This window comes from Pinus tabuliformis, chromosome 5_1 (assembly GCF_031772625.1).
Source record: "Pinus tabuliformis cultivar Carrire ecotype Pingquan chromosome 5_1, CPIR1, whole genome shotgun sequence".
NCBI classification, from domain to species: Eukaryota; Viridiplantae; Streptophyta; class Pinopsida; order Pinales; family Pinaceae; genus Pinus; species Pinus tabuliformis.
This window is the reverse complement of record NC_142305.1, coordinates 163,103,502-163,123,056: the sequence shown is the minus strand read 5'-3', so window position 1 is coordinate 163,123,056 and position 19,555 is coordinate 163,103,502. Positions and strand designations below refer to the sequence as shown.

The 19,555-nt window shown below is 39.8% G+C and overlaps 1 protein-coding gene across 6 annotated transcripts in view; it reads right to left on the bottom strand.

Moving 5' to 3' along the window:
• LOC149163932 (uncharacterized) overlaps positions 1-19,555 on the bottom strand; it is a 416,091-nt gene that overhangs the window by 83,557 nt on the left and 312,979 nt on the right. The gene's annotated exons all lie outside the window — the stretch shown is intronic.

The following is a 19,555-nucleotide window of genomic DNA, read 5'->3' as shown; positions in this document are numbered from 1 at the left end:
CCTTATTTCAACTTGCAATTACACAAAATTCTTGTTCCTTCTTGACTGTGAGAATCCTCCTCCTTTTGCTCAGAACTAACCCTCTAGACTTCGACCACATGTCATTCTTCAACTATCAAGTGCCAATCATTCTTCAACAAAAGTATTTCAGATTTTTGTCCCTTATTCTAGGGTAGATGTTATGCAACCAACTCACAAAATAGAAGAAAAGATAGATCAATGACTTCAAAATCAACCTCTTCAAGAGGGCAACCTCCTTACATTACACAAATGAACAATTCTTGGATGATACAAATGACAAGAACTCCTTTCTATATATAGGAGTCTAAGGGGTCACAATAAAATCGGAGTCGACATAACAATAATAATGTAAGGGCACAACAATAACAATAGTGGGCTTCTATGGGGCACAATAATAACAATATGGGGACAACATGGGCACAACAATAACAATAAGAGGTACAATGTCAATAATAATAAGGGAATACACTAGTATTATAGGGACCTAACATGCCCCTCTCCTTCAAAAAAGTGTTGTCCTCAACGCTTGAGTAGTTCTGGATGCTTCTGTATTATAAAATTCTCATCCTCCCGTGTGGAATCTTTAGCTGGTAAGTTCTTCCACTTGATGAGATACTCTAAAATTGATCGATTTCGTCGCTGTCGAGTTCTTGTTTCTGTAACTGCTTCAGGTTCCAATATGATTTTTTTCTTCCTCGTCAAGTTCTGGCAATATTGTTTGAACTAGGAGCTTGTCACCTATAACCTTCTTTAAGCATGAAACATGGAAAACTAGCTGCACTCAAAAGATGCAAGAAGTTCCAATTTGTATGCCATAGTACCAATCTTTTGCAACACCTTGTATAGACCATAATACTTCGGTGATAATTTATTATCCTTCTTAGCTTTGCTTGAGGGACATTTGTTTGTATGGTTGTAGTTGTAGAAATACACAGTCTCCTACATCAAAACTTCTTTCGCTGCGATGTTGATCTACCCATTGTTTCATTCTATTATGCGCCAAAGTGAGGTTATCCTTTAAGAGTTGGAGAACTTTTTGTTGATGCTCGATTGATCTTCCACTGCTTGAACCTTAGAATTTTCTCCTAAATATGATGTGATGGATGGTGGTTGATATCCATAAAGCACCATAAATGGGGTCATTTTTGATGCAATATGGAAAGAAGTGTTATACCATCATTCAGCGAGAGGCAACCATTTGACCCATTATGTCTGTTTATCAGATACAAAGCAACGAAGATATCCTTCCAAACATTTGTTCACTATCTCATTTTGTCCATCAGATTGAGGATGATAAGATGAGCTATGAGCTAATTGAGTACCCAGACAAGAAAATAATCCTGTCCAAAAATTTCCAGTGAAAACAAGATCTTTGTCACTTATATTCAAAAAATGCAGTAGCAACTATACTGGCTTTAAATGGATGAGATAATGCACAAATGTGTGCATACTTGGTAAGTCTATCAACTACCACCATGATGACAATCTTTCCTTCGGACTTGGGTAAACCTGTGCTAAAATCCATTGGAACCTCCTCTCAACGTTGACTTGGAATGGATAAAGGTTGTAATAGACTTGGGGTCTTAATTGTTTCAAGTTTATTTTGTTGGCAAACCAAACATTCTGCCACATTGAATATCAGATTTAAGGCCATACCAAAAAAATTCCTTCTTAACCCTGTGGTAAGTTTTTAAAAATCCTGAATGCCCTCCTAAGGGAGATGTGTGCAATTCCTGAAGAATCTTTTGTTTGAGTTGGGAATTCTTACAGAGGTATAAGCGATCTTTGTACCATAACGAATCATTTTTCCACCTGAATGTATCACATGTATTGGGATCTTGCTGCAACTTTTGAATGAGTGCCCAGACTTCTTTGTCATTCTTCCATTCATTCCATGTTTCGTTTATCCAATCTAGTTGGATAATAGAAATGGCACAAAGCAATTCTTCCACATCCTCATCCTTTCTTGAGAGTGCATCTGCAACAACATTTTGCTTCCCTTTTTTGTAGATGATTTCAAAGTCATGACCCAACATCTTTGTGACCCATTTTTGTTGCTCTTCTGAAGATAAGCTTTGTTCTAAAAAGTATTTAAGACTATCATGATCTGTTTTTACCTTGAAGTGTCTTCCCATTAGGTAATGTCACCATTTCTTAAGTGCATGTAGTATTGCCAACATTTCCTTCTCATAAATAGCTTTGTGTAAATATTTTCCTTTGATTGGACGAGTTTCGAAAGCAATGGGTCTTTCTTCTTGCGTTAAAACAGCACCAATTCCATTTCCTGAGGCATCACATTCTACAATAAAGGTTTTTGTGAAGTTTGGCGTAGCTAAGACTGGTGCTTGGCACATTGCCTCTTTAAGATGTTTAAAGACCTTTGTTGATTCTAGAGTCCAAGAAAATGCATCTTTCTTCAATAATGTTGTTAGAGGTGTCGTTATTCTCCCATAATTCTCAACATACTTGCGATAATACCCTGTCAACCTAATCCAAAAATGGATTTTGAATAAACCTCTAAGTCTAAAAGACTTCATATAAGAGGTAAAGGGTGCCAAATAGCACAAATCCTTTGTAAATCAGAGGAAAATGAAAGTCACAGGCTGCTCTCAGAAATAGTCTCATTACAGATATCTTTTCATCCTGAATTCAACGCAACTTGAATGGGCGAAAACGGACTTCAGATGAAGAAGTTATCGCAGGAAAAAGTTTCCCTTTATCCTTTGAAAAAGGGGCAAATTCCATTAAAAATGGTCTGAAAGGCTATTTGAGGAAATCGCATCACATAAGGCAAAGAGGAGGACTTAAGGTCGGACGGAAGGAAGCCCCGATCAGCGATCTCCGATGATCGGATCGATAGATCGGGTCAGAGGCAGGCATATGCACCCATAAGGCAAAGGCCCCGGTCCGAGTGATATCGCAATCGCCGATACCGGCGTCGGCGGATCGTGTCGGCATAGGCCATGCCATATGGACAGACCCCGAGGCTCATGCGATATGCCGATCGCCAATGATCGGATCGGCAAATCGGTATTGGCGATGGCCGGACCCGATGGAAATATGAACTAGATTTAAAATATTTTGAGTTCCGTCATAAAGTCATTTTGCGATATTTCAATGTTTTAATGTATTTTTGAAATACAAAGGAAATCATGAAACAGGCAGGATTTCGGGCGGGTCGTGGGCAGTAAATGGTTTTGGCCGAGCTCCGCCCGAGCCCAAACAATAGATGCCACGTGTCCAGGCTGAGGAGAGAGAAAACCACCCTTAGCGGGCGGTTAACCCCCATAAAAATGAGCCATTCGAAATGAACCTCAGCCGTTGGATCCAGATCTCCCAGATCAATGGTGGGGATGCGATAAGCAATTTAAAAAGCGGACCCAATGGAATATAAGGCGGAGTTCATAATTTTTGAAGTCCGATAGACACGTTTGGGTGGATTTATAGGTTTTCTGTGTATTTTCCTGTGTAAGCCGAGAACGACCATTTGTGGGTTTTTTGCCTATGAAACAACCCTGATTCCTTCTGTAGCAGCCCCTAATTATTAGTCCATGCTACAAGCAGGGGTTTTGGCAGACGACGAGGCATTTTGAAAGCCACAGAGCCGCAGAGCCAAATGGCCAGTCGAATAGATAGCGCAGAGAAGCCACAGAGCCGCAGGGGAATGATTGAATGCAGGGAAACGGCTGGGGAAGCCGAAAAGCCAGGAAAATGCCTCAAAGGAGCCCAGAGAGCTCAATTGAGAGAGAAGTGGAACGCTGAAAGTAGTTGTAGAGCCGAAGAGCCAGAGCCAGAGCCAAGAGCCAGAGCCAGAGCCAGAGCCGGGAACCAGAGCTAGAGCCGAGAGCTTCAAGAGCCGAGGATAAAATGGTGTCTAAACCCATTGTTTCTATGTAAAAGAGTGGAGTTGAGCCAAGAGCTTGTAAAAAGGACCTTGCCATAATCCCAGAGAGCCTAGTTGAGTTGACTAGAGCTCACAGAGACATAGCCCAAGAGTTTTGGGTGAACTCCTAATTAAATTGTTGTTCTGTGTGTTTTGTTTATTGCTGCATTAGTATTTATTGTATGTATTTACATATCAACATACACAGCAGATTTTAAAGCACATAAACAGCGAACAATAAATATAAGCATATGCCTATAATTTCAAGCATATTATCATTTCCGCATTGGTTAATCAATAAGACTTGGGAATAATTTAAAGCTTTGGAAGTGTTCTTGTAAGTTAAACAAGAAGCCTAAGAGCCCCATTTTCAGATTAGGTGGTATCAGAGCTTACATTTGATTAACCACACCTTCAAAGAAGGTTATATTAGAATGCTTGATTGACAGAGCAAAGATTGCTTGTCTGAAAGATGTTTAAATAGTCAGAGGTTAATTGTATGCTTGTTGCAAACTGACTATTGTTTGAGTTTGCAGAGGTGAAGGGAAAACTATTGATAGCTTAGTCCAGGAAGGACAAGAAGGAAGAAGGGCTGAAGGCATTCTTCTATTCCAAAGGACCTCAAAGCAATCCTTAGAGCACAAGAGGTTTGTTGCAAAAGGTTGCTGAATAAGCTCTTTATTACTCTTGTTTGAATTTTTTTTGTTCATTGGCATAATGACAACTTCTACAAATGAGTCCTCGAATTCTTCATTCTTCATCACAAGACTCTTTGATGAAGACATGAAGCAAGAATTGTCCACCATGATGGATATGGTGAGAGAAATGTAGGAGGATGGAAGGAAAACCAGTAGACTTAGAGAGCAGTTGAATTCCATGAAGGAAGAGAAGGAGTTGCTTTCTGACAGACTGCAGGAAATGGAGAGGCAACTTCATATTGCAAATATGAACCTAATGAGGATGCATGACTTGAAGACATGGCTCTTTGTTGCCCAAGAAGCCTTAATCAAGTTCTGGCTTGAAGAAGAGGTAAACCAATCCAGTCTGTCTTCAAATTCCTCTAAGAATGCTTATATTGGTTCTTTTGAAAAACATACTAAAGGCATAGGTTCCAAGCTAATGTTCAAGATGGGCTATGAAGGAAGAGGCTTGGGAAAGCATGCATCAGGTATTGTTGAACCAATAATGGTTGAGGAAAGGCCTAAGTATTTGGGTCTTGGCTATGGACAGTCTTATGGAAAGTGTTCCAAAGCTGCCATGAAGACCATTAAAAAAGCTCTAAGGAGGAGTTGCATTGCAGGTCTTCAAGAGTGTGAAGATTGTATTCAGGAGGAATGTAATAGCTTGAAACATCATTTGCAAGATGCAGGTGTTCAGAAGCACACACTTGAACCAGAGAGTTGGGGAGACTCCAGCAGCCTTGAAGAGATTGATGGTGTTTTAAAGGGAGCCACCTCTTCTTTTGCTTCACCTCCTCATGAAGGCAATAAAGGTGAAAGAGAAAGGTATAAATCTGATTCTAAACATTTTCCTTTTGATTTTGCAAAGCATGATAAATTTCCACATAAGTATGGGAAAAGAATTGCATGTTCCTTTTGTGGTTTGGATAACCATAATGTTTCTAGATGTTGGAAGAGAATGGCCACATACAAGAAACTTTTGAAGGAAAAGAAGCAAGAAGCCAAAGGTCCATTGGACAAGGCAAATCATACTATCAAAAGAGTGCACATGCAATGCACTTACTGCCATAACCAAAGACATCTTGCTACAAAATGTTGGACTTTGAATCCAACAATGTTTCCACGAAAGCTGAAAAGGTGGAAAGAGAAGATGGCAGAAATGGAAAGGAAGATTCCATGATTGATGTGTCTCAGAATGATTCACATGATGACGCTGATGTGCAGACAAAGGTAGTACCCTTGAAAGGGATTCGTGAAGAATGGTTAGATTTCTTATCCAATTAAGATTGCATGTCTATTAATGAATCTACATTATATTTCATTTCAGCTTCAAAAGTACATTGTGCTTAAGTGAAAGTTGAAGGATGAAATGCATGCATGAGCATGAGATGCATGAACACAGGGATGTTGATGATTCCTTGTTTTTGAACATGTATGTGTAATTAACTTGTAGGGTTGATTGCTTTGACATGCATGTGGTGCCATGTTGACTTGGAAGAAGTTAACTTGGTCTCCCAATGGAGATAATGATGAAGTGTTTCATCTTTTGTAAAAGAGTCCTAATGGTCTTTTTCTACATGCTTGACTTGAAGGGTCATTTGTTTAAAGGCATGTTTTGTGGGCTTGTTATCTAGTCCATCATTTGTATGCAGATGTAAGGCATGGAGGTGTTCACAAGATGTGAAATCTGTTCTTTTGTTGAAGCAGGGGTTTATGCCATCCAGTTGTTGTCTGTATTTTTGTTGTTGTTAACAGTTGTCGTTGACAGCTTTTCAAACAGGTACAAATGAAAGTTTTGCGGAGCAGATGAACTTCACATTTGTTTGACCAGCCTTGGATCAATGATCAAGGCAAAGAAGTTCAAACCACCTTCTATGACCATTTCAGCAGAAGTTTTGCAGGAAGGAAAGGAGGAAGACAGTTCTTCCTAGGAAGACCAGCCCATCCAAGAAGGGAAGTGGTCAGAAACTTTGGTTCAGAGGCACTATGCAAGGAAAGTGTAGGGGGGAGGCTGAAAGAAGAGGGTGAGTCACTCTCATTTACTGTTCAAATCAATATATCAATCTTTTGGAGACCAAAATTTCTTTTAGTGGGAAGGCGTGATCCAAAAATGGATCATGAATAAACCTCTAAGTCTAAAAAACTTCATATAAGAGGTAAAGGGTGGCAAATGGCACAAATCTTTTGTAAATAAGAGGAAAAGGAAAGTCGCAGGTTGCTCTCAGAAATAGTCTCATTACAGAGATCTCTTCATTTTGAATCCAACGCAACTTGAATGTGCGAAAACGGACTTTAGATGAAGAAGTTATCGCAGGAAGAAATTTCCCTTTATCCTTTGAAAAATGGGCAAATTCCATTAAAAATGGCATAAAAGGCTATTTGAGGAAATCGCATCGCATAAGGCAAATTGGAGGACTTAAGGTCGGGCAAAAGGGAGCCCCGATCAACGATCTCCGATGATCAGATCGGCGGATCAGATCAGAGGTAGGCATATGCACCCATAAGGCAAAGGCCCAGGCCGAGCGATATCGCAATCGCCGATATTAGCGTCAGCGGATCGCGTCGGCATAGGCCATGCCATATGGACAGACCCCGGGGCTCATGCGATATGTGATATGCCGATCGCCGATGATCGGATCGGCGAATCGGTATCGGCGATGGGCGGATCCGACGGCAATATGAACCAAATTTAAAATATTTTGAGTTTCGTCATAAAGCGGTTTTGTGATATTTCAATGTTTTAATGTATTTTTGAAATACAAAGGAAATCACAAAACAGGCAGGATTTCAGGCGGGCCGTGGGCGATAAATGGTTTTGGTTTGGCTCCGCCCGAGCCCATACAATGGCTGCCACGTGTCCACGCTGAGGAGAGAGAAAACCACCCTTATTGGGTGGTTAACCCCCTTACGAATGAGCCGTCTGAAATGAAACTCAGTCATTGGATCCAAATCTCCCAGATCAACAGTGGGGATGTGATAAGCGATTTAAAAGGCAGACCTGATGGAATATAAGGCGGAGTTCATAATTTTTGAAGTTCGATAGACGTGCTTGGGCAGATTTTATAGGTTTTCTGTGTATTTTCCTGTGTAAGTCGAGAACGACCATTTGTGGGTTTTTGCCTATGAAACGGCCCCGATTCCTTCTGTAATAGCCCTAATCATCAGTCCACGCTACAAGCAGGCGTTTTGGCAAATGATGAGGAGTTTTGAAAGCCACAAAGCCGCAGAGCTAGATGGCCAATCGAACAGACATCACATAGAAGCCACAGAGCCACAGGGGAATGATTGAACGCAGGGAAACGGCTGCGGAATCCGAAAATCCAGGAAAATGCCTCAAAGGAGCCCAGAGAGCTCAATTGAGAGAGAAGCGGAAAGCTGAAAGCAATTGCAGAGCCGAAGAGCCAGAGCCAGAGCTAAGAGCCGGAGCCAGAGCCAGAGCCGAGAGCCAGAGCCAGAGCCAAGAGCCAGAGCTAGAGCCGAGAGCTAGAGGGAGAGCTGAGAGCCAGAAAGCCGAGAGCTTCAAGAGCCAGCGACAAAATAGTGTCTAAACCCATTGTTTCTATGTAAAAGAGTGGAGTTGAGCCAAGAGCTTGTAAAAAGGACCTTGCCATAATCCCAGAGAGCCTAGTTTAGTTGACTAGAGCTCACGGAGACGTAGCCCAAGAGTTTTGGGTGAACTCCTAATTAAATTGTTGTTCTGTGTGTTTTTTTAATTGCTGCATTAGTATTTATTGTATGTATTTACATATCAACATACACAACAGATTTTAAAGCACATAAACAACCAACAATAAATATAAGCATACACCTATAATTTCAAGCATATTATCATTTTCGCATTGGTTAATCAATAAGACTTGGGAATAATTTAAAAATTTGGAAGTGGGAGAGGTTCTTGTAAGTTAGAAAAGAAGTCTAAGAGCCCCATTTTCAGATCACAACCCGAGAAATCCTCGCAGATGCTTTATGGATGTGGGGATTTTCCATTCCTTAATGGCTTTAATTTTGCTAGGGTCTACCTTAACACCTTCATGAGATACAATATGACCCAAATACTCCATCTCTTGTACCCCAAAGAAACACTTGGAGGTTTTTGCATATAATTGTTTCTCCTCCAATAGTTTGAGCACTCTGTCAACATGTTGAACGTTGATCCTTCCAAGACTTGTTGTAGATTAGTATATCATCAAAAAATACTAACACAAACTTTCTAAAGAAGAGTTTGAAAATGGAATTCATCAAACCTTGAAATGTAGAAGGTGCATTGGTAAGGCCAAAAGGCATGACCAAAAATTCATAATGACCCTCATGAGTTCTAAATGTTGTTTTCAAAATGTCTTTAGTCTTCATTTTGATTTGATGATATCCTGAACGAAGGTCTGACTTGGTGAAGTAAATTGCTCCATGCAATTCATCCAATAATTCATCAATGACAGGAATGGGAAATTTATCTTTAATATTGAGCTTGTTGAGCTCCCTATAATCCGGACACATGCACCATGATCCATCATTCTTGTGCACCAATACTACTGGAGCAAAGAAAGAAATTTGACTAGGTTGAATTATACCAGCCTCTAGCATTTCTGCAACCATACGTTCAATTTCACTCTTTCAGGCATAAGTTTATCTGTAAGGCCTGATGTTTGGAGGAACACTTTCCTGGAATCAAATGAATAGCATGATCATGATCACGAATAAGTGGGAGGCTTTTGGGAGTCTCAAATACCCTAGAATGATTGTCCAAGACTTTTTGGAGATCTGGAGAAATAGATGATTCCAATGTGAGAACCTCTAGCAAACATAATTGTGTAATTACGCCTAGTTGTTCTTTCTTTAGAAGCTTTGTCATGCCGTTAGAGTTGATTATCTTTCCCGATTTCCCTATGATACCCCTTAATTCAACTTCCTTTCCTTCCGAAACAAATTTCAAGAAAAGTTCTTGAAAATTAAAAGTTATCGTATCCAAAGATTGTAGCCATTAGACTCCTAGTACAACATCATCACCACCCATTGGAATGGAAAGCATTGGACTATTCAACACATATTCTCCCATGGATAGCTTGATATTATGGCACTTTCCAAAGAAATTTATGGTTCCTCCATTTGCAACCATCACCTGACACTCTGGTGTTGGATATAGAAATCAATTCAATTCCTTCGCTATCTTACAATGAATAAAATTGTGGGTACTTCCCAAATCAATCAACACTATTACCTTTTCCTTCATGATATGTCCTTCTATCTTGATAGTTTGAGGAGTGGTAATTTTGGCCAATGCATTACAAGATATGATCGGATTCAATTATTCTTTCTCTAGGGTTTGTTCCTAGTGTGTATCCTCTTCTTTTGATGTTTCTTGTTCCTTTTCTTCCTCCTCTTCACAATCTATGTAAAATAATTTCTTCTTAGCACACTTATGACCTTTAGTGTATTTGCTATCACAACTGTAACAAAGCCCTTTCTCTTTTTTCTTCCAATTGTTGTGCTGTCAACCTTGTAGGTTGTGGAAGGCCAAGTGGATGTTGGTGGGCACCCTCCTATCCCACTTGGACCCCCACAACTGTCTCTTTCAGTTTTTCAATTTCCTTATTTGTAGCACAATTTACTATTTTTGGCAGTTTTTCGGGTCCTGAACTTTTGGAGCCATTTTGAGGCCCTAAACGACGTTTTTTTGGGAAAACTAGGACCAACATGGGTCTTTAACTAATGTTGGTCACTCGAAAGTTTTAGTCCTTGAATAGATCTTTCTATCCAGGTATTGTGCGTGTCAAACGGAGATCGTATGTCAAAGTTATGACCCCGGGAAGTTGATGTACCAATTTACCCAAACGGGGCCCATAGTTTGGCGCTTCATCTCCTACGGTTAGGTTTTTGGATGTTTAGGGTTTTCTATTGTTTCTGAACAATAAATAGGCCTTCGAGCCTCATTGTAGAACAGTTCAGAGGCATGTAGCCGCCACATCTCTCTCAAAGATAAGCTACCATTGCCCTAGATAGTTTATTTCCATTTCTGTTTGTAAGCATATTTCAGTATTTTACATTAATGAAATGAATGGTTATTTTTGCTGCATCTCTATATTTATGGTTATCTCTGTAATTTGTTAAGTTCATGTTTAAATACAGATCAGTGGTATCAGAGCGGTCTGCCCTTTCTCTATTTTTCTTTGCATGTCCCCAACGAGGTGGAGATATAAGGAGTTAGGGCTTGAACTAGTCGAACCTTTGCAAGACCAGCCTTGCAAATCCCAACAGCATCCCATTGCGGATGAAAAGAAAGACAAGGGGACGAGATCCTATCAAAATCTTGCTTGAAGAAGCCCTCGAGCGACAAAGGAACGCGATGATGAACAACTTTGCCCAAATCCTTTAGCGGCAACCCAGGGGCGACACATATACTTCCAGCAGCTACCCTGGAAGCGCCACACCCTTTAAGGTACAAGTTAACTTTGATATTCCCATATTCAAGGGTCAGATAGATGCAGATGTTGTAGATAAATGGTTAAATCTGCTAGAAGGGTATTTTTTTGTTCATGTTTTTTCTAGCCAGGAAAAGATTACTTTCGCTCTTCTCAAGGCCGCCCCCATGTCAAGGACTGGTGGGAAACCTATTGCAAGCAGAAGGATGAAAGTACGGCCTCACTGTTTTCAGCCACACCCACTTGGAATTCATTCCGGGACGCCATCAAGGAGCAGTACTACCCTGTCGAGAGCTATGAGGATAAATACATAAAGTGGACCACGCTGCGGCAGGGAAGGGACCAAGACGTGCCGGAATTTAACAATATTTTTCATACCGTTCGCACAAAGTTGAGTATCAAGGATTCTGAGCGACATTTGGTACTCAAATACTGAGGATGCCTACACAGGTACATCCAGGACGAGATGGAGATCCTGGACATCTCCTCGCACGGCATGGTATACCGATATGCTGTCAAGATCGAGTAGAAGTTTAAACAGAAAAAGCAAGACCTTGGATCCGTGAATTCAAACAAGGGAAAGGCTTCCCCAAACTACAGAACCAAGGATAAAGCCTAGACGGTGTGATCCAAGACAACCCGTCAAAGCCGCAAGCAAAGAACAACACCACAAAGTCAAAGAAGGACACAGGAAAGTGGTGTGAGTTCCACAAGAACCCCACTCATAACACAAGTGAGTGTCGGACCAAGCAGTCATTGGTGGCTGAGTTGAAGGCTTCAAAATCAGATGCATGTTCCGACCCTGAGTCAGAACCCGACAAGAGGAATGGAAAAGGGAAGCATATTATTGATGCGGAACCCAATGCCACTGTTGCCACCGCCAAGATCTAGAAGAATGAGCCTGAAGATCCAGAGGAGAGGGAGCGTCTTTTCCACTTACAAATGTGGGTGAAGGGTTCGTCGTTGCAATTCATTGTTGATAGTGGGAGCCAAAAGAACCTCATTTCAACAGAGGTCGTGAAGCGGTTGGGCCTACCGACTACACCACACCCACAGTCATAGAGTATCGGGTGGCTTCACGAAGGACGAGATCTCCGAGTCTGCCAGTAGTGTCGCCTTCTCTACAGCATCAAGCCCTTCACAGATGAGGTATTGTGTGATGTTGCTCCTCTTGATGTTTGTGATGTATTATTAGGCTAACCATACTTGTGGAAGCGACATGCTGTGTATGAGTCAAGGCCTCGTGCTATTATTATTTCTTTGGGTAATACACTATACTGGATACCAGAGGTAGCCCCACCTACCGCCACATCTTTGATCTCTGTTAAGAAATGTAGTAAGATCATCTCCCAGACTAGGAAATTTATTTTCTTTCTGGTTCGCTCTCAAAGTAAGGGAAGATCGTAGCCACATCCATGGCCCCCAGGAAGGGTTCCTCCACGTAGTAGAAGCAGGTTGATACGGTCATGAAAGGATACAGGGACATCTTCTCCTCACGCACACGAGTACCGTTGCACTGTCAGGTCAAGCATTCGTTCGATCTGACTCCCAAAGCACCTCTACCCAACAGGCCGATAGATCGTCACTCCATTCTGGAAAATGCCAAGTACAAGTTTCAAGTGGGCAATAGAGTCTGGTTGCATCTGTAGAAAGAACGCCTTACAAGAGCCCATCGAAAGCTCAGACTACTCCGATATGGTCCTTACACCATTACCAAGGCTATGGGAAATAATGCTTTGGAGAACATCATTCCCCCATTCCGTGGCTTGCACCGAGTGTTCAATGTGGACTCCCCTCAACCATGCTTCCCACCATTACTGGACACATCAGATATTGCAGAACAGCTCACCAGGGACCAAGTTCAGCAAAAGTTTCCCCATCTCATGGAGGCACTCAACACAATGGGGACCATTGCTTCCTAAGGGCGGAGGAGTGATCCAGGTGGATGTTGGTGGTCACGCTCCTATCCAACTTGGACCCCCACAACTATCTCTTTCAGTTTTTCAGTTTCCTTATTTGTAGCACAATTTACTATTTTTGGCAGTTTTTCGAGTCCTAAACTTCCAGAGCCATTTTGAGGCCCTAAACGACGTTTTTTGGGAAAACTGACACCAAAATGGGTTCTTAACCGATGGTGGTCACTCAAAAGTTTTAGTCCTTGGATAGATCTTTCTATCGAAGTATTGTACGCGTCAAATGAAGATCGTATGCCAAAGTTACGACCCCGAGAAGTTGATGTACCAATTTACCCAAACGGAGCTCATAGTTTGGCGCTTCATCTCCTAGGGTTAGGTTTTTGGATGTTTAGGGTTTTCCATTTTTTCTCAACAATAAATAAGCCTTCAAGCCTCATTGTAGAACAGTTCAGAGGCATGTAGCCACCACATCTCTCCTCAGAGATAAGCTACCATCGTTGGGGCTAGTTTATTTCCATTTCTGTTTGTAAGCATATTTTAGTATTTTACATTAATGAAATGAAGTATTATTTCTGCTGCATCTCTGTATTTATGGTTATCTCTGTAATTTGTTTCATTCCTGTTTAAATACGGATCAGAGGCTAGGGGCAACAACACTTCCATCTTTATAGTTGTGAGTGGTAGGCTTCCTTGTTGCCATAATTTTTCTTTCAAATTTTCTTGCCAACTTGAATGTCTTTTCCAATGAATCAAGTTCCCAAAGGCGAACCTCATGTTGGATGGTATCCTTTAAAGTCCCTATAAGCACATCAATCCTATGCTCTAGAATATTTTTTTACCCTTATATTCAATTTTTGGAAGTCCTCAATGTGCTCCACCATTGAACCCTCAGAATCTTGTATGTTGTTGCTCTCCAAGCATAATGTCCCCCACAAAATCCTGTATGAAACTAATCAATGATTCCTTCAGTTTCTGATTCTATTAAACATAATAACAAAATATTCAGTGGATCTTTCCAGTATAAATTTGCATTTATAATGCAGTACTTGATTGATTTTAACTTAAGGGTTTTACACTGGGTTTTGGAGAACGATGCTGGACACTCAAAATGGATCAAGAAATTTACAATACCTTGATACCAGTTTAACAACAAGAATTTTTCATCAATGTGTATAGGACTGATCTACTCAGAAGGTAGAGGTTCTTGTGGATTCTCCCCTTTAAGATGATGGGAAGGTTCTTGTGGATTCTCCCCTTTAGAATGAAGAGAAGGTTCATGTGGATTCTCCCCTTCTACAAGGACAGAAAGTTCTTGTGTATTCTTCCCTTGTATTTCTAAAACAAAATTGATTCCAAGTACTTTGCAGTTGGATTCAGTTAGAAGCTTCGCTAATCCTTGACCTTTTACTAGCTTGGTAGTCTTGATAGTTAGATCAAACTCCAGAATTTGAGTGATCCATCTACCTCTTTTCCCATCAGTGTCTGGTTGGGTTAGGACAATTTTCACAGCACTGTCAAGGACATAAGCAGTAATAGGTGAATGTAAGACATACATCTTGAATGATTTTAGGGCTTGAATGAGGGCATAGGCTTGCTTCTCAATGATGTCATACTTAAGCTCAGCATCTCTCATAACCTTGCTGAAAAAGGCTATGGGTTGGTCATGGGAATCTTCACTTTTCTGTAATAGAACGGCAGTAAGGGTTGTTTTAGAGGCAAAAGAGAAAATACTAAATGGCTTAGCATAATCAGGGCTGGCTAAGGTGGGATCTTCAGGGATAGCCTTTTTATTTGTTCAAATGCATGCCTAGAAGTGGGAGTCCATTTGACTTCATGGTCCTTTCGGAGCATGTCAGTCATATCTTTTACAATCTGTGCATAATTTAAAATAAACCTTCTTAGAAAATTAATCTTACCTAGAAAAGCTTGAATCTCCTTCCTGTTTCTAGGTAAGGTCAATGTTTCAATGGCAGATACTCATTTGGGGTCAATTACTAATCCCTCCTTTGAAATTATATGGCCCAACAGTTTTCCTTCTTTTACAGCAAACAAGGACTTCTTAGGGTTCAATGGTATTCCAAATTTTCTACACCTATCAAAAACCTTCATCAAGTGCTTTAGATGTTTCTGATCAGATTTAGAAAAAATAGTGATGTCATCAAGATAAATAGCCACAAATTTATTTACCTGGCCCATAAAAGCTATGTCCATAGCTCTTTGGAATGTTGCTCCAGCATTGGTTAAGCAAAATGGCATCCTAGCGTACATGCATGTACCCCAGGGTGTAGTAAAGATTGTCTTCTCTCTGTCTGCTGTATCAACATTCACCTGGTTGTAACCTAAGAAACCATCAAGCATAGAAAGTCTTTGTGTTCTTGAAACCATTTGAAGTAACTGATCCATTTTGGGCAAAGGATAATTATCTTTTAATGATGCTTTGTTCAAATTTCTAAAATCCACACAGAGTCTTATTTCTCCATTTTTCTTTTTAACAGGAACTAGATTTGCAACCTAATTAGAATATCTAAGAGGGAGGATGATCTGAGCATCTAGCATTTTTTTAATCTCCCTTTCTACAATTGGTAGAAGGGTTGGATTTATCCTTCTAAGTTTCTGTTGATAAGGTTTTGCTTCTGACTTCAGAGGAAGCTTATGTTGTATTAATGAAGTATCATAAGTCCTTAAATCAGCATAATTCCAAGCAAAAACATCCTTGTAACTTTGCAGTAACTTAAGATATTGAGCTTTGATCTCAGGGTCTAGAGATGCACATATTTTGATGTTTTTGATATCTTGATCAGTTCCAATGTTAATCTCTTCTATGTCATATTCTTAAGAAATGGACTAAGGGTTTCGGAAGACTTCATTTTGATCAAACAATCTTTCTAAAGGAACGAGTCCTTTTGGAATAAAATTATTAGATAATTGAATAATGTCATGATTAGCAATTTGGGTTTTAAAATCTGAAGTATCATTTCCATCTGCGTTTTCATTTATTTCTATCTTCATCAATTTGTAGAAATGAAAAATCATCTATTACTTGCAAAAATGATTTCAAATGTTCATCATCTTCGAATATTTGCCAATGTTTCAGATTATCTGGGATAGATGGCCTATATTTGACTTGTATCTGATAGAGTACATCAGTATGATCAAGAATTTTAAAAGAGCTAGCAAAGACAACTAAGGCATCTACATGAATATTCTGATCTCTAGGAATATGAGTCAAATTAAAAGCATCAAAGAAATTTTCAACTGAATCCCATACTTCATTTCGGTAGGACCTAAGTCTAGGGTGCTTGGTCTGGCAAGCATTTCTTGCTTAACAATAAGTTCTAAATCAGTAAAAACACTTAAGTTTTGAACTTTTAAGCTTTTGGCTAATTGCAATCCTAAAAAGAAAGCTTCATATTCAGCCACATTATTTGTAACTTCGAAGTCTAATTTACATGATTGGGTTATATTTTCTTTTTCAGGTGAAATTAAAACTACTCCAGCTCCTGCCCCATCTTTCGTGCAAGAGCCATCAAAGAACAGTTTCCAAATATCAGTTTGGTTTGGTTCAAGACTTTCAACTACCTCTTCCATTTTGACTTGAGTTTTATACTGGTTTGAAATGAGTTGAAAACAACCAAAGTCTTGATCTATTGCATAAATTGGATGCTTCCTTGGCTGGTCAATCTTACAAATAGTATGTACAAATCTTACCTCTCTATATAATCTTAATTTCTCTTCTCCATAAACAGGAATAGTAGCATATGACATATCCATCTGTAGAGTTCACTCTAATTTGGCACAGCGAGACCTAGAAAGGAGCATTCCAAACTTGAGAGGGATATCTGTAACAAAAATATCAAGTACTACACTTTTCACTGGAATTTGGGCAAGGGTAACCACTAGATCCTTGATCAATCCTAAACAGGGCACCCTTTTAGAATCAAAGGTATATAGGTCATGGTAGGATTTAGTTATGTCGAGTTTCAAATGGTCCATGATAGATTTTGGCATAAGTTTGTGTGATGCTCCTAAATCAAGCATAACATAGAAAGGAGGCACTATCTCATCTATCATGTTTGAACTAGGGCCAAAAACTATTGTTGGTTTTTCATCTTGCAAACTTATAACATCACCTTCAGCATCAACTGAGGTATTTCGTATCCATTTTGTGACTTCGCTTTTATAACCAGGGTTTTTATAAAGTTTTGACAGTGGAATTGGGATCTTAACCCTCTCTAATTCTTTTTCAACACTAAATGTAGTCAAAATGTTTTTACCAGTTTAGTTAGTATCAATTGACTGATCTAAGGGCTGAATAAGAAATGTTTGAGCTGTTAGCGCTCGAATCTGCCTCAGGCTGAAGGAAGGCGAGGTTCAAGGCAACATCAAACCAAGCTCAGCCTCATAGCTAGCCCTACGAGGACAGGAGAGGGCTCTCTCCGGGTATATCTCGATAAAATGATCAATAGAGTCCGAGATGACTTAAATGGTAACTGATTTTAGGCTAGTAAATGAATTTGAATGAGGGATATTTGATTTAATGACTAAGTTGCTGGGCTGTATGGGACAAGGACAGCATGAGCAGAGATTTAACCAAAGGCACAGGATATTTCATAAGGCGAGATAAGCATGAGGTTTTAGCAATCGAATTGAATTTAAATGGGGTGAAAAGACTGTTTAAGAAAGCTGAAAAGGGCATTAATGTATGAATCCTTTCCAGGCAGAAGAAAACACATAAAAACTGAACACTTCCTCAAGGCAGAGCAATGACTGAATTCTACCTTTCTCACTTAAAAGTATTCAGCTGGAAACGATCATGAATGAACTGCAAAACATCACAGGATACATATGAAACAGAGAGAAAAAACACATGCCAAAACTCATACTGCAAGAATCTTATAAATCAGAGCTGCACCATTTAATTATTTCTCTGTCAAAACTGTACAGTGATAGTGCTGGGTTCTTTCTTCCCACACTTTTTCTCAGAACTCAGAACCCTTTACAAATGATTTTTTATGCAATAAATAAGCTCCACTATGAGAAAACAAATCGATCCAAATGGGGAGCTGTTACAACTAAAATCCTGAGGATATGAAATGAACCGTCCATCTGTTCTATAGACAGAACAGCGTTTCATTATTCCACTTGAAACTCTTTGATGACCAATAAAAAGGCGACAATTGTAGCTGCAGATCATATCTGAAGTCAAAAATAGGAAATTGGATCCTATTCCTCTGTTGTAGATATCTTTGTTTTATATTTTAGGCATTTAGTTTTTTGACTTTCCACCTTCCTTCGCCCTTTTATTACTACAGGGAAGAAATTTAACAACTTCGCTCGCCAGATGTTATGAAATGAAGGGCCAGGTGTCAAGGAATATAAAGTGAACATTCCAAGCTTGAAAAGAGGAAAATATGTGCAGATGCACACGTACATTAGAGAAACAAATGTTGTAACCTGCACTAGCATCTCTTGTTCACCAACAGCTTTAATGAGGATAGAGAGTAGGGAAAGATCAACCCCGCTTGGCAATAGTGTGGCCTTTACCAATAAAATAGCAGCTGACATAGACCCCAGAACAAATGCCAAGACTTTCTTAAGCTACTGTTTAAGAACACACCGCCAGACCCACTCCATCATATCATTGGGCTCACTGGAGCACTTTGGTCAGAAGTAAAACTTTCATGTTCTATTTTGCAAGAGTGAGGTCGCTTTAGGGGCCTTTCATCTATATCTGTGGAAACAAGTCTACAATCACCTTCTCTTTGTAAATCTCTGGAGTAATTTTTAATATATCCTTTGCAAGCCCATTCAGAGAAAAGTGTAGCTAGACCCATGTCAGTGACAGGAGCTGCTAGGCACATGTCTTGAAGCATTTCCCTTGATTCCTGTTCACTTAGCATTGCAACAAGCCATGGTAGAATACATTCCAGTAATTTCAATGGCCTCATACGTAGGCTTTGATAGAAAAGAGTGCGTTGCTCTTCAACACTGTAATGCTCACATGCCAGAGGAAGCACCTCAATCTCCTCACCAAGAAAATTCTATTGAATTGTCCTTATTATCAGGTCAACCTGTGTATAAAACTTACAATAAACTTCAGATGTATTTAAGTTTCCTCCAGGAATGTGTATTCTTTCTATGAGGCTTCGGAAATTCTCAGTTTGTGTTTTCTCCGCTCCATCCTCATTGATTAAGGAGACACGTTTTCTAATTTTCTGGTCAATGGTTGGAAATAAGACTTTATCCTTCACAGCACTACAGAAGATACCAACTTCTGCAAGGAATCGCAAACGATCAATGAATGAGGACATATTCGAAACAGCTCCACAATGATGCATTTTATGTGCCTCTTCAGCAATTTCTTTCAACTCCGTTTTGATAGCTTTATCCCAGTATTTTATCCTTCAGTACTTTGCTTTGTTGATGACCAATTAGAATGCGGAAACTGTAATGTAGAGCCTCTGAAATCGTAATTGAAAACCAAAATAGGCAATCGAACCTATCTTTCTGCATGGTAGTTGTTCTTTATTTAATTTTGAGTTTGACTGTCACCATATCATGAGCCAGCTGTAGTTACCCCATCACCGCCTCCAGCGTTTGATAACTGCCCAAATTCTTTGGTATACTGCCCATTAAATT